The sequence below is a fragment of the Bubalus kerabau genome, chromosome X (genome assembly GCF_029407905.1).
Source record: "Bubalus kerabau isolate K-KA32 ecotype Philippines breed swamp buffalo chromosome X, PCC_UOA_SB_1v2, whole genome shotgun sequence".
Classification (NCBI taxonomy): Eukaryota; Metazoa; Chordata; class Mammalia; order Artiodactyla; family Bovidae; genus Bubalus; species Bubalus kerabau.
The window spans coordinates 154,184,021-154,196,288 of record NC_073647.1 but is presented as its reverse complement, the minus strand read 5'-3'; the positions used below and the strand labels follow the sequence as shown (position 1 = coordinate 154,196,288).

Here is a 12,268-nt window from a genome sequence, read left to right as displayed (position 1 = left end):
TTCTGCTGGCGTATTTTCTGTAGCCTGCATGGCCTGTTCTGCCCAAGGCCGTCCTTTAGTCCTTTTCCAAAATGGCTATACTCTTCTTGTCTCAGATGGCATGGAATGTCCTTACTCCATTTTGAGTGGAACTAGAGCCCATTATTTTTTAAAAAAATGTTTTTAAAAAATTGAGGTATGGTTGATTTACAATGTTGTGCCAATCTCTGCTTTACAGTAAAGTGACTCAGTTACACAAATATTATATTCTTTTTGATACTCTTTCCCCTTATGGGTCTTCACAGGATATTGAATATAGTTCCCTGTGCTATGCATTAAGACCTTGTGGTTTATCCAGTCTAAATATAATAGTTTGCATCTACCAACCTCAAACTCCCAGTCCATCCCGCCCCTCCCCCCTCCCCCTTGACAACCACAAGTCTCTTCTCTATGTCTGTGAGTCTGTTTCTCTCTTGTTGATAGGTTCATTTGAGCCATATTTTATATTCCACATAAAGTGATATCCTTGATACGTCTTTCTGACTTCATTTAGTATGATAATCTCTAGTTGTATCCATGTTGCTGCAAATAGCATTATTTTGTCCTTTTTATGGCTGAGTAACATTCCATTGTTTATATGTTACCGGGGTCCAGCCCCGGCTGATCCAGGGTATTCGAAGGAGAGACGGCATAGGCGACCTATTTATTTATAAATATTTATCAAAGATATAAGGAGTAATAGAATGAGGATAGCTCAGTAGGAAAATTCAGTGGAGAAAAGAGGCTGAGTAGCTTGGTTTACGCGGGAGACCAATAAAACTTCAAGACAAGAAGTTTGCACCACTTACGTAGGCCGCAGGCATCCTTCTGTTCTCCCGAAGGAGAGGAGACACTGCCCCCCCACCCCCACCCCCACCCCCGGTCCGATCTTAGAAGCCCAGGCATAATTAGCAAGCATGGCGGGTTCTGCACTCCAGATGGAGACTCAGCCAGAATTTGAGAGAGAGAGCGACATGGGGAGACCAAATTTCAGTGAACAAGGCCTGCACTTTATTTTCCAAAGTAGTTTTTATACCTTAAGTTGTGCATAGAGGATAATGGGGGAAGGGGTGGAGTTATGCAAGGACAGCAGTTCCTGGTTCTAATCGAAGCCAGGCTTTCAAACTTATCATATGCAAAAGTTCAGGTGATTGACATCATCTTCTGGCCAGGAGGCCTGTTAACATTTTAAGAAACTTATTTTTCTCTAAAGGTGATTATTCCAAAGTCAAGCACTAGCCTCCAAAAAGGCATTGGACAAAGCTGCATTCCTATAGGGCAAAGGTGAGGTGGGCTCAATCAAGAAAAGAATTAACTCAAGGGTCCAAGGTTACAAACATTGAGGCTACTACTTACATTTCTATACACCCATTATATCAATCAATACACTGCCAAGGACACAGTAGGTAAGGAGTATGGAGACTTAGCAAACATTGGCCCAATAAGTGAAAAACCCTTCACCAATACAATTTCTAATCAATCTTTTAACTACTCAAAGGAATCTGTGTTTAAACCGTTTAGAACATCTCCTGCCTCTCACAGTTGGGAAGCTCTGAACAATCACATGTGGCCGGAAAAACCTATTCAGGCAGGCTAGAGGATATCCAAAGGAGTTTGTAGGTTGAAACACTGTCACACCCAGGAATTATTAACTGGAGCTGTAAGCTAACTCTTTTTTCAGAGAGAGGTAGTGGGGGACAGCCCCCATAAAGTCAGAGGTGTAGGTGAAAGCAGAAAGTAGGCAGACTCTGGTTTTGGGGGTAGATGCTCGAGAATTTCTAGGGGGACTCCTGAGGCTCGATCCCGCCTTTGCGTATGCCGAGCCTCCTTCCTCATGACCTTTGTCGTGGGCGGAGTTCCTCACGCTGGCTCCCAGCAGTGATAGAATTCCAGTTGAGCTATTCCAGATCCTGAAAGATGATGCTGTGGAAAGTGCTGCACTCAATATGCAATATGCACTCAATATGCAATATGCCGGCTCCCGGCAATATGTACCACATCTTTATCTACTCATCTGTTGATGGAGATTTAGGCTGCTTCCATGTTTTGGCTATTGGGAATAGTGCTGCTGGGAACATAGGGGTACATGTGTCTTTTGAATTATAGTTTTGTTCAGGAATATTCCCAAGAGTGAGATTGCTGGATCATATGGTAATTCAATTTTTTTGTTTTCTGGGGAACATCCATGCTGTTTTCCACAGTGGCTGTACCAATTTACCTTCCCACCAACACCATAAGAGAATGCCCTTTTCTCTATATCCTTTCCAGTATTTGTTGTTGGTAGACTTTTAATGATGGCCATTCTGACTGGTGTGAGGTGGTACCTCATTGTAGGTTTGATTTGCATTTCTCTAATAATTAGTGATATTGAGCATCTTTTCACGTGCCTATTGGCCATCTGTATTTCTTCTTTGAGGAAATGTCTCTTAAGGTCTTCTGCCCATTTTTCAATTGGCTTTTTCTTCTTTTTATGGTTATTGAGTTGTATGAGTTGTTTGCATATTTTGGAGATTAAACTTTTGTTGCATTATTTGCAAATATCTTCTCCCATTCCATAGGTTGTCTTTTTTTTTTTTTTTAAATACGATTTCTTTTGCTGTGCAAAAGTTTGTAAGTTTGAATAGGTCCCATTTGTTTATTTTTGCTTTTATTTCTATTGCCTTAGGAGACCCAAGAAAACACTGGTATGATTTATGTCAGAGAATGTTTTGCCTGTGATCTCTTCTAGGAATTTGTGGTGTTTTGTTTTAAGCCATTTTGAGTTCATTTTTGTGTATGATGTGAGGGTGTGTTCTAGCTTCACTGACTTACATGTAACTGTCCAACTTTCCCAGCACCACTTGCTGAAGAGATATTTTTCTCATTTTATATTTTTCCTCCTTCGTCGAAGATTGATTGGCACAGGTGTATGAGTTTATTTCTGGCAGAGCCCATTATTCTTAATTTTCTAATTTTGATGACTTTGGACAGTAAGAGTTCACTTCTGTATCTAGTGGACCCCTCCTATTAATCTTTGAAAACATACTTTCTGACTTAACATGACATCTTGTCCTTTTCCTGCTTCAGATCTAGAAACAGCTATTTCTCTGAGGCAAGTGTTTAAATTATTGGGAAAAAGTTACATTAAAATGTATTATTGAAAAAAATGTGTTATTGAATTCTTAGTAAGTCATCATTGAAACCCAGCCCTGACCTGGTCCTGTTTTCCTTATAACCACAGGGTAACATGGGCCTCCACCATCCATGTCACAGAGACACCTCCCTCCCTCTGCTTAGATACTAGCTGAGGGGATTCTGGGGCTCTCCCCCAAGAGCCACTCCTACCCCAGGTGTATCCATACTCTGTGAGGCTCAGTGAAAGCTCTCTTGGGCAGTAGTGTCCAGAGTAGGAAGCAGAGACAAAGCCTGTCCCGAGGTCTCTAGCATTGCTCTGACCCAGTATAATACCTGGCTCACAGGAAGAGGGAAATGCACAGGTCTTTGATCAAAGTTAACAATTCACAACCAGCTATTCAAAAGTACACAGATAATCCATAGTGGAGGCTGATACATGTAAGTAAGCAAAAAGGCTTGAATGAGCAAACCCAGTGAAGTAACCAAGGTAAACATGTAGCTCTTACAATGGCTCTCACTGGCTTCACACCCTGCCCACTGAGGTGTTACCCAGCCTGTGCAGTGGGAGCAGCAAGGAATGGTGGGAATAATGTTAGCATTGGCTGAAGTGGCTGTTTCACATTCTATGTGTCAGGGTGCAAAGAAAGATTGGGAAAACATTTTGAGAGGATTTTTGGTTATGCAAATAAAGGCCCAGAGCTGAATCTGGTGAGAGAGATTGAGATAATGGGGAACTGAATTACTCCTTAGAAGTCTGTCTCATGAAAGAAAAGCTTGTGTCTATGAAAAACAAATTTGGGGGGATGTGAATTTCTTGCTGAGGCTAGAAATATGAGTTCTTAGGGGACTGAAACTAGGGATAAGGGAAATTGGAAAAAGATGGTCTGTCCAAGAGTGCAGAAGCATGAAGGCAGTTTGGAGTGACAGCCAGGAAAAACACTCCCTGAGAATATTCAGGAATATTCTGGAGATACCTAAACCTCCACTCCTGGAAAGATGATAAATTCCCCAGTCCCAGTGTGCCCTCCACATAAAGATGGACAAAGAAAATGATGGTGGAGGAGTCATGGCAGCATCTAACTCAGTGCTGTTGAAGAAAAATATACTGTGAGCTACATATGTACTTTTAGATTTTCTATTACTCTCATTTAATAAATAAAAAGAAACAGGTGAAATCAATTTTAGTACTATATTTAACCAATATTTCCAAACTATTATTTCAGTGTTTCCTGAACATAAAATTTGATTAATGAGACATTTTACATTTTTGCATATAAATCTTTGAAATCCAACGATATGTTTTATGTTTAAAGCACATCTCAACCCAGCTTTAGCAACCAGGTAAAATGCTCAATTGCCACACGTGGTTAATGGCTTCCAGAGTGGACCGTGCAGGTCTAACTCTTTATACTCTGTGATTACTAAAATAATTTCAAAGCCATTTAGAAAAACAAACAAATAGAACTGTTTGTAAGAGCCTGCTTATCTCAATGATTACATTTATTATCTTTGCAGTAAAAAAAAAACAAAAACAAAAAAAACCCCCACAAAAATGCATTCAAGCACACACAGTCTCTCGGTTTCAGCAGACTGTCTTTGCAAAAGGCTCATGAACTGCTTATGGCCATGGGTGACTTCTGAGTGGGTAGACAGAATATAAGCCCATTAAAGAGATGAAAAATAGATTGATGTAATCACCAATGACTTGAAAAATGAAAGTATTAATAGGCATGTCAGTATAATGGTTACTTAGGTGGGAAGTCTCTGTGGGAACTGGCTTAGAATGCAACTCCTACTTAATATATTTTCAGGAGCCTCCTGCGAAAATGCCATGTTGCAGGAAAATAGGTATTAATTTATTGGAATGAAAGGAAAAGGCGATTTTTAATTGATTGGAATGACTGTATCTGATTCATCAACCTCTTTATCTCTGCTCTTTATATAACCCAAGCATCCCAGCCACACTAGCCTGGAGTTTGTATAGGTCAAAACAACAGGGACAAAGTTCCTACAGCTGTATGATTAAAAACCCATGTAATCCCAATAAATACATATTCTAGTAGGAACATTATTTCTGTTTAATGACAAAGGTGGCTGTGCTATGTGACAATAGGATAAACTCAATATGAAAATCACTTGGTCATGCCGCTGTGGAATTACGAGATTCTTGAATTTTATTTTATTTTTTTTTGAGAGGATAATGCTCTTAATTTTATTTTTATTTTTAAACTTTACAAAATTGTATTAGTTTTGCCAAATATCAAAATGAATCCGCCACAGGTATACATGTGTTCCCCATCCTGAACCCTCCTCCCTCCTCCCTCCCCATACCATCCCTCTGGGTCGTCCCAGTGCACTAGCCCCAAGCATCCAGTATCCTGCATCGAACCTGGACTGGCAACTCGTTTCATACATGATATTTTACATGTTGGAATTACGAGATTCCTGAATTTTAAAAACTATGGATGCGTTATTTCACATATAAAATGAGACTTCATTAATCTTCTCACACTGCAATATTTTAAATCTGCTTAAAACAAATTGGCAGAAGATCAGAAAACCCTTAAATTCCCATGCTCAGCCTCCACTTCTAGCACTCTGTTTGAACTCTGGTCCCTCCAGTTTCTTCCAGATGGTCTCAGGAGTCTCATGAAGGCTCCAGCAATGAGGTCCCTTGGCCGCCCTGAGGCACCAGTGTTTTCCCCCCTCTCCTGCTCCAGACCCCTGTGGAAAGGGCACTGTTAATGCCCCAGATAGCAGTCGGTTCACTCCCTTTGATGGTTTTCAAAGATGAGGCCAGAGCCAATATTTGTCCTGAGGCTGCCCAAGCCCCATGCTGAGGACACGGATGTCTGCGTGGAGGGCACCGTCTTCCTTTGCTACAGGAGCCGTGAGCAGTAAGTAGGTCCTGTTGCCTATGAATGGAACTGCCACGTTTGACACCTGGTGACTCAGCTCCTGTGGGTTTTGCTTCCTGGTTCTGGGATTGCATCGTCAAGCCAGATGATCTGGATGACCAACCTTCTTCTTTGACCTTGTCTGCTGTCCTGCTGCCCAAATTGTTCTTAAGATTCTTTTCCCTTACACTGAGTTTCTTTAAATGGCACATTTCTCTACATGCATTAGGATCTCATATTCTACCTCCCAAGCCTCTAAGTATACCTGATTTCTCTGCTGAACAAAATTTAGATTCAAGCAGAGTTCCCTGCTATACTTAAGGAGAATAGTCTAAATTACATTTTTCCTTTTTTTCATCATCTTTAGTATAGTTCTGAGTTACCCAGTGAGTAGTGGCTGTTTCAGTTTTACTTTAATAATCAGCTCCCAGAATAAAGGCAGGCACACTATAGGTATTCAAGGAGTATTTGTCGAGTGAATTAGAGTTTTTATTTGTGAGGAAATCTTCCTTTTTGAGAACAAGACTGAGGTTTTTTTTTTTTTTTTTTTTTTTCTGGTACTCTGCTGCTGTTGCTAAGTCGCTTCAGTCGTGTCTGACTCTCTGTGACCCCATAGGTGGCAGCCCACCAGGCTCCGCCATCCCTGGAATTCTCCAGGCAAGAACACTGGAGTGGGTTGCCATTTCCTCCTCCAATGCATGAAAGTGAAAAGTGAAAGTGAAGTCGCTCAGTCGTGTCGGACTCAGCGACCCCATGAACTGCAGCCTACCAGGCTCCTCCGTCCATGGGATTTTCCAGGCAAGAGTACTAGAATGGGTTGCCATTGCCTTCTCCGTCTGGTACTCTAATCAAGGTCAAATTTCAAACTTTGTTCAGAGCATCTGTTTCCCATTAGCATTGGCGTGAGATGTCTGACACATGCCAATGTAGCAGAATAGATAAGAGTCAGACAAACCTGAGTCAGGATAGTGCAAGTTAGTTAACCTTTCTGATCCTCTTTCCTCACCATGTGAAAGGCATAACATCTAAGCATAGGCTTGTGAGAAGATTAAATGAGGCAACGAGTCTTTAGCATTATTCCTGTCACATAATATTTTGCCCAAAAGATGGTAGTTATTAAAACTACTATTGATATTTTTAGAGAAACCAAGGGATCCCAAGTATTTGACTGTCATTTGAATTTGTCACTCTTTTTAAATTCTTTATTGAAGTATAGTTGATTTACAATATTGTGCCAACTTCTGTTGTACAGCGAAGTGACTCCATTATACACACACACACATTATTTTTTAAAATATTCTTTTACATTATGGTTTATCACAGGATATTGATGTAGTTCCCTGGGCTATACGGTAGGACTTTACTGTTTATCCATTCTATATATACTAGTTTGCATCTGCTAATCTCAAACTCCCAATCCATCCCTCTCCCACCCCCCACCGTCTTTTCAACTACCAGTCTATTCTCTATGTCCCATTTTGTTTCTGTTTCATAGACAGGGTTCATTTGTGTCACAGTTTAGATTCCACATATAAGTGGTATGATATTTGTCTTTCTCTGAGTTACTTCACTGAGTCTGATAATCTTCAGGTCCATCCATGTTGCTGTAATGGCATTATTTCATTCTTTTTTATGGCTGAGTAATCTGAGTTTGGGTGAACTTCGGGAGTTGGTGATGGACAGGGAGGCCTGGCATGCTGCAATTCATGGGGTCACAAAGAGTCAGACATGACTGAGCGACTGAACTGAATAGTCCATAATGGACCTCCCTGGTGGCTCAGTGGTAAAGAATCTGCCTGCCAATGCAGGAGATGCAGGTTTGATCCCTGCTCTGTGAAAATCTGCTGGAGAAGGAAATGGCAACCCACTCTAGTATTCTTGCCAGGGAAACCCCATGGACAGAGGAGCCTGGCAGGCTATAGTCCATGTGGTTACAAAAAGTCGAACACTACTTAGCAACTAAACAACAATATTCCATTATACATATATGTAAAATATACATATGTGTGTGTATGTATATATAATCTTTATCCATTCATCTGTTGATGGGACATTCAGGTTGAGTCCATGTCTAGGCAATTGTAAATAGTGCTTCTGTGAACATAGGGGTACATGTATCTTTTTGAATTAGAATTTTGTCTGGATATATTCCCAGGAGTGGGATTGCTGTATCATAAGGTAATTCTATTTTTTAGTTTTCTGAGGAACCTCCATACTGTTTTCCACAGTGGCTACACCATCTTACATTCCCACCAACAGTCTAAGAGGGTTCCCTTTTCTCCACACCCACTCCAGCATTTGTTATTTGTAGACTTTTTAATTATAGCCATTCTAACTGGTGTAAGATGGTATCTCATTGTAGTTTTGATTTGCATTTCTCTGATAATTATCAATGATGAGCATCTTTTCATGTGCCTATTGGCCATCTGTATTTCTTCTATGGAGAAATGTCTGTTTAGGTCTTCTACTCATTTTTCAATTGGGTTTTTTGTTGTTATTGAGTTGCATGAAAATGAAAGTTTGTGCAGTCATCTCCAACTCTCTGTGAGCCTATGGACTATTCACCCCATGGAATTCTCCAGGTCAGAATACTGGAGTGGGTGCCTGTTGCCTTCTCCAGGGGATCTTCCCAACCGAGGGATCGAACCCAGATCTGCATTGCAGGTTGATTCTTTACCAGCTGAGCTACCAGGGAAGCTCAGTTGCACGAGCTGTTTGTATATTTTGGAAATTAAGCCTTTGTCAGTCGCATCATTTGCAAATATTTTCTCCCATTCTCTAGGTCTTTTTGTTTATGGTTTCCTTTGCTGTGCAGAAGCTTGTAAGTTTGTTTAGGTCCCATTTGTTTGTTTTTGTTTTTATTTCTATTGCCTTGGGAGATGGACCTAAGAAAATGCTGGTATGATTTATGTCCAAGAATGTTTTGTGTATGATCTCTTCTAGGAGTTTTACGGTGTCTTGTCTCATTTTAAGTCTTTAAGCCATTTGGAGTTTATTTTTGTGCATGGTGAGAGGGTATGCTCTGGCCTCACTGATTTACATGCTTTCACTGATCTTTACATGTCCAACTTTCCCACACCACTTGCTGAAGAGACTATCTCTTTTCCATTGTATATTCTTGCTTCCTTTGTTAAAGATTGACCATAGGCGTGTGGGTTTATTTCTGGGTGAACTTGTCACTCTTGTCTCTGAGTTTAGAGCTTGAAAAGCCATGACCCTTCATATCTTAAGCAAAGGCAGTAAAAATGCTCCCAAATTCCTTGTGCTTTATATATATGGATGGGAGTAATATTGCCACAAAATAGTTTGTAGCTGTATGTATAGGAGGTTTTTTTAATCATCAATATTTCTGCATATGTTATTATTAGCTATCTGTGTTCCTGGGGTCAAAGGCTATTTGATTTTTTTTGAAAGGCTTTCTTGATTCCTATGCAGGCATGCCTTGTTTTGTTGCATGTTGCTTTGCTGTACTGCACAGATTTTGCTTTTTATAAATTGAAGTTTTGTGGGAACTCTGAGTTGAACAGGTCTATCAGATCAGTGTCATTTTTCCAACAAGATTTGCTCACTTGTGGCTCTGTGTCACATTTTGGTAATACAGGCAATATTTCAAACTTTTAAATTATTATTTTATTTGTTATGGTGATCTGTGGTCAGTGATCTTTGATGTTACTACTTTAACTCACTGGAGGCTCAGATAATTGTTAGCATTTTTTAACAATAGAGGATTTAAACATTTTGAAGTATAGTTGATTTACAATGTTGTGTTAGTTTCAGGCATAAAGCACAGTGATTCAGTTCTGTCAATCAGTTCAGTTCAGTTGCTCAGTCGTGTCCGACTCTTTGCGACCCCATGAATCGCAGCACTCCAGGTCTCCCTGTCCATCACCAACTCCCGGAGTCCACCCAAACTCATGTCCATTGAGTCGGTGATGCTATCCAGCCATCTTATCCTCTGTTGTCCCCTTCTCCTCCTGCTCCCAATCCCTCCCAGCATCAGAGTCTTTTCCAATGAGTCAACTCTTCACATGAGATGGCCAAAGTATTGGAGTTTCAGCTTCAGCATCAGTCCTTCCAATGAACACCCAGGACTGATCTCCTTTAGGATAGACTGGTTGGATCTCCTTGCAGTCCAAGGGACTCTCAAGAGTCTTCTCCAACACCACAGTTCAAAAGCATTAATTCTTCAGTGCTCAGCTTTCTTCACAGTCCAACTCTCACATCCATATATGACCACTGGAAAAACCATAGCCTTGACTGGACGGACCTTTGTTGGCAAAGTAACATCTCTGCTTTTTAATATGCTATCCAGGTTGGTCATAACTTTCCTTCCAAGGAGTAAGTGTCTTTTAATTTCATGGCTGCAATCACCATCTGCAGTGATTTTGGAGCCCCCCAAAATAAAGTCTGACACTGTTTCCACTCTTTTCCCCAATCTACTTCCCATGAAGTGATGGGAATGTTGAGCCTTAAACCAACTTTTTCACTCTCCTTTTTCACTTTTATCAAGAGGCTTTTTAGTTCCTCTTCACTTTCTGCCATAAGGGTGGTGTCATCTGCATATCTGAGGTTATTGATATTTCTCCCGGCAATCTTGATTCCAGCTTGTGCTTCTTCCAGCCTAGCATTTCTCATGATGTACTCTGCATATAAGTTAAATAAGCAGGGTGACAATATACAGCCTTGGTGTACTCCTTTTCCTATTTGGAACCAGTTATACACATATATATTCTTTTTCCATTTTTTTCCTTTATAGATTATTACAAAATATTAAGTAGAGTTCCCTATGCTATACAGTAGGTCCTTGTTGGTTATCTATTTTATTTATAGCAGTGTGTACATGTTAATCCCAAACTACTGGTTTAGTCCCCTCCTTTCCGTTTTTGTAACCACTAAGTTTGTTTTCTATGCCTGTGAATCTGTTTCTATTTTGTAAATAAGTTCATTTGTATCATTTTTTAGATTCCACATATAGTTATATTACATGATATTTGTCTTTCTTTGTCTAACTTCATGTAGTATGATCATCTTTAGGTCCATCCCTGGCAATAGAATATTTTTAAATTAAGGTATGTACATTGTTTTTAGACACAATGCTATTGCACACTTACTAGAGTACAGTATACTCTGTGCACTGGGAAAGCAAAAAAATTTGTGTGACTCACTTTTTTGCAGTGTTAATTTTATTATATTATTATATTATTATTTATTATATTATTTATAATATTATTTATTTATTTATTTATTTATAATATAATTTATTTATTATATTAATTATATTATTGTGGTGATATGGAACTGAATCTGCAATCTCTGAGGTCTGCCTGTACTAAGTGTATGAATACAATGCCAGGAACTTAATACATGCCTGGGCGATGATTGCAGCAAAGAACTCCATTTCTGAAACCTTGATTGTAGATGAAGAACAAAATCAAAGTCACTGCAAAATTACTGTCTAGGTGAAACAATAGTTTGGGAGTTGTATTATATAAAAACTGCTTAGCGATAGTTATTTTTTAGAAGTTAGTTAACACTAATATTTAAGTGTCCGAAAACTACATTATTTTAGTATGTTATATGGTGAATGGCACCCCACTCCAGTACTCTTGCCTGGAAAATCCCATGGATGGAGGAGCCTAGTGGGCTGCAGTCCATGGGGTCGCTAAAAGTCAGACACGACTGAGCGACTTCACTTGCACTTTTCACTTTCATGCATTGGAGAAGGAAATGGCAAGCCACTCCAGTGTTCTTGCCTGGAGAGTCCCAGGGACAGGGGAGCCTGGTGGGCTGCTGTACCCTGGGGTCGCACAGAGTCGGACACAACTGAAGCGACTTAGCAGTAGCAGCAACAGATGGTGACTAAAAATAACCAGAAAACCTGAAGTTATAGTTGGACCAGATTAATGAGATGGTTTGGTACAAGGGAGTACAAGCTTATGAGGGTGGGTCAGAGCCTAGGGATGCAGAGAAGGCAATGGCAACCCACTGCAGTACTCTTGCCTGGAGAATCCCAGGGATGGGGGAGCCTGGTGGGCTGCCGTCTGTGGGGTCACACAGAGTCGGACACGACTGAAGCGACTTAGCAGCAGCAGAGCCTAGGGATGAGAGAGGCCCTGGGCATGTGTCTACTGCCATCCAGCACTGCCGACTGGGGTGGCATCTTCCCAGCTGAGGACTGAGCCTTCTCTGGCTAAAAAGTGAAAAGTGAAAGTCAAGTCGCTCAGTCGTGTCCGACTCTT

At 40.4% G+C, this 12,268-nt stretch overlaps 1 pseudogene; it reads left to right on the top strand.

The window, feature by feature from the left end:
• LOC129638926 (dual specificity protein phosphatase 18-like) overlaps window positions 1-12,268 on the top strand; it is a 211,960-nt pseudogene that overhangs the window by 860 nt on the left and 198,832 nt on the right.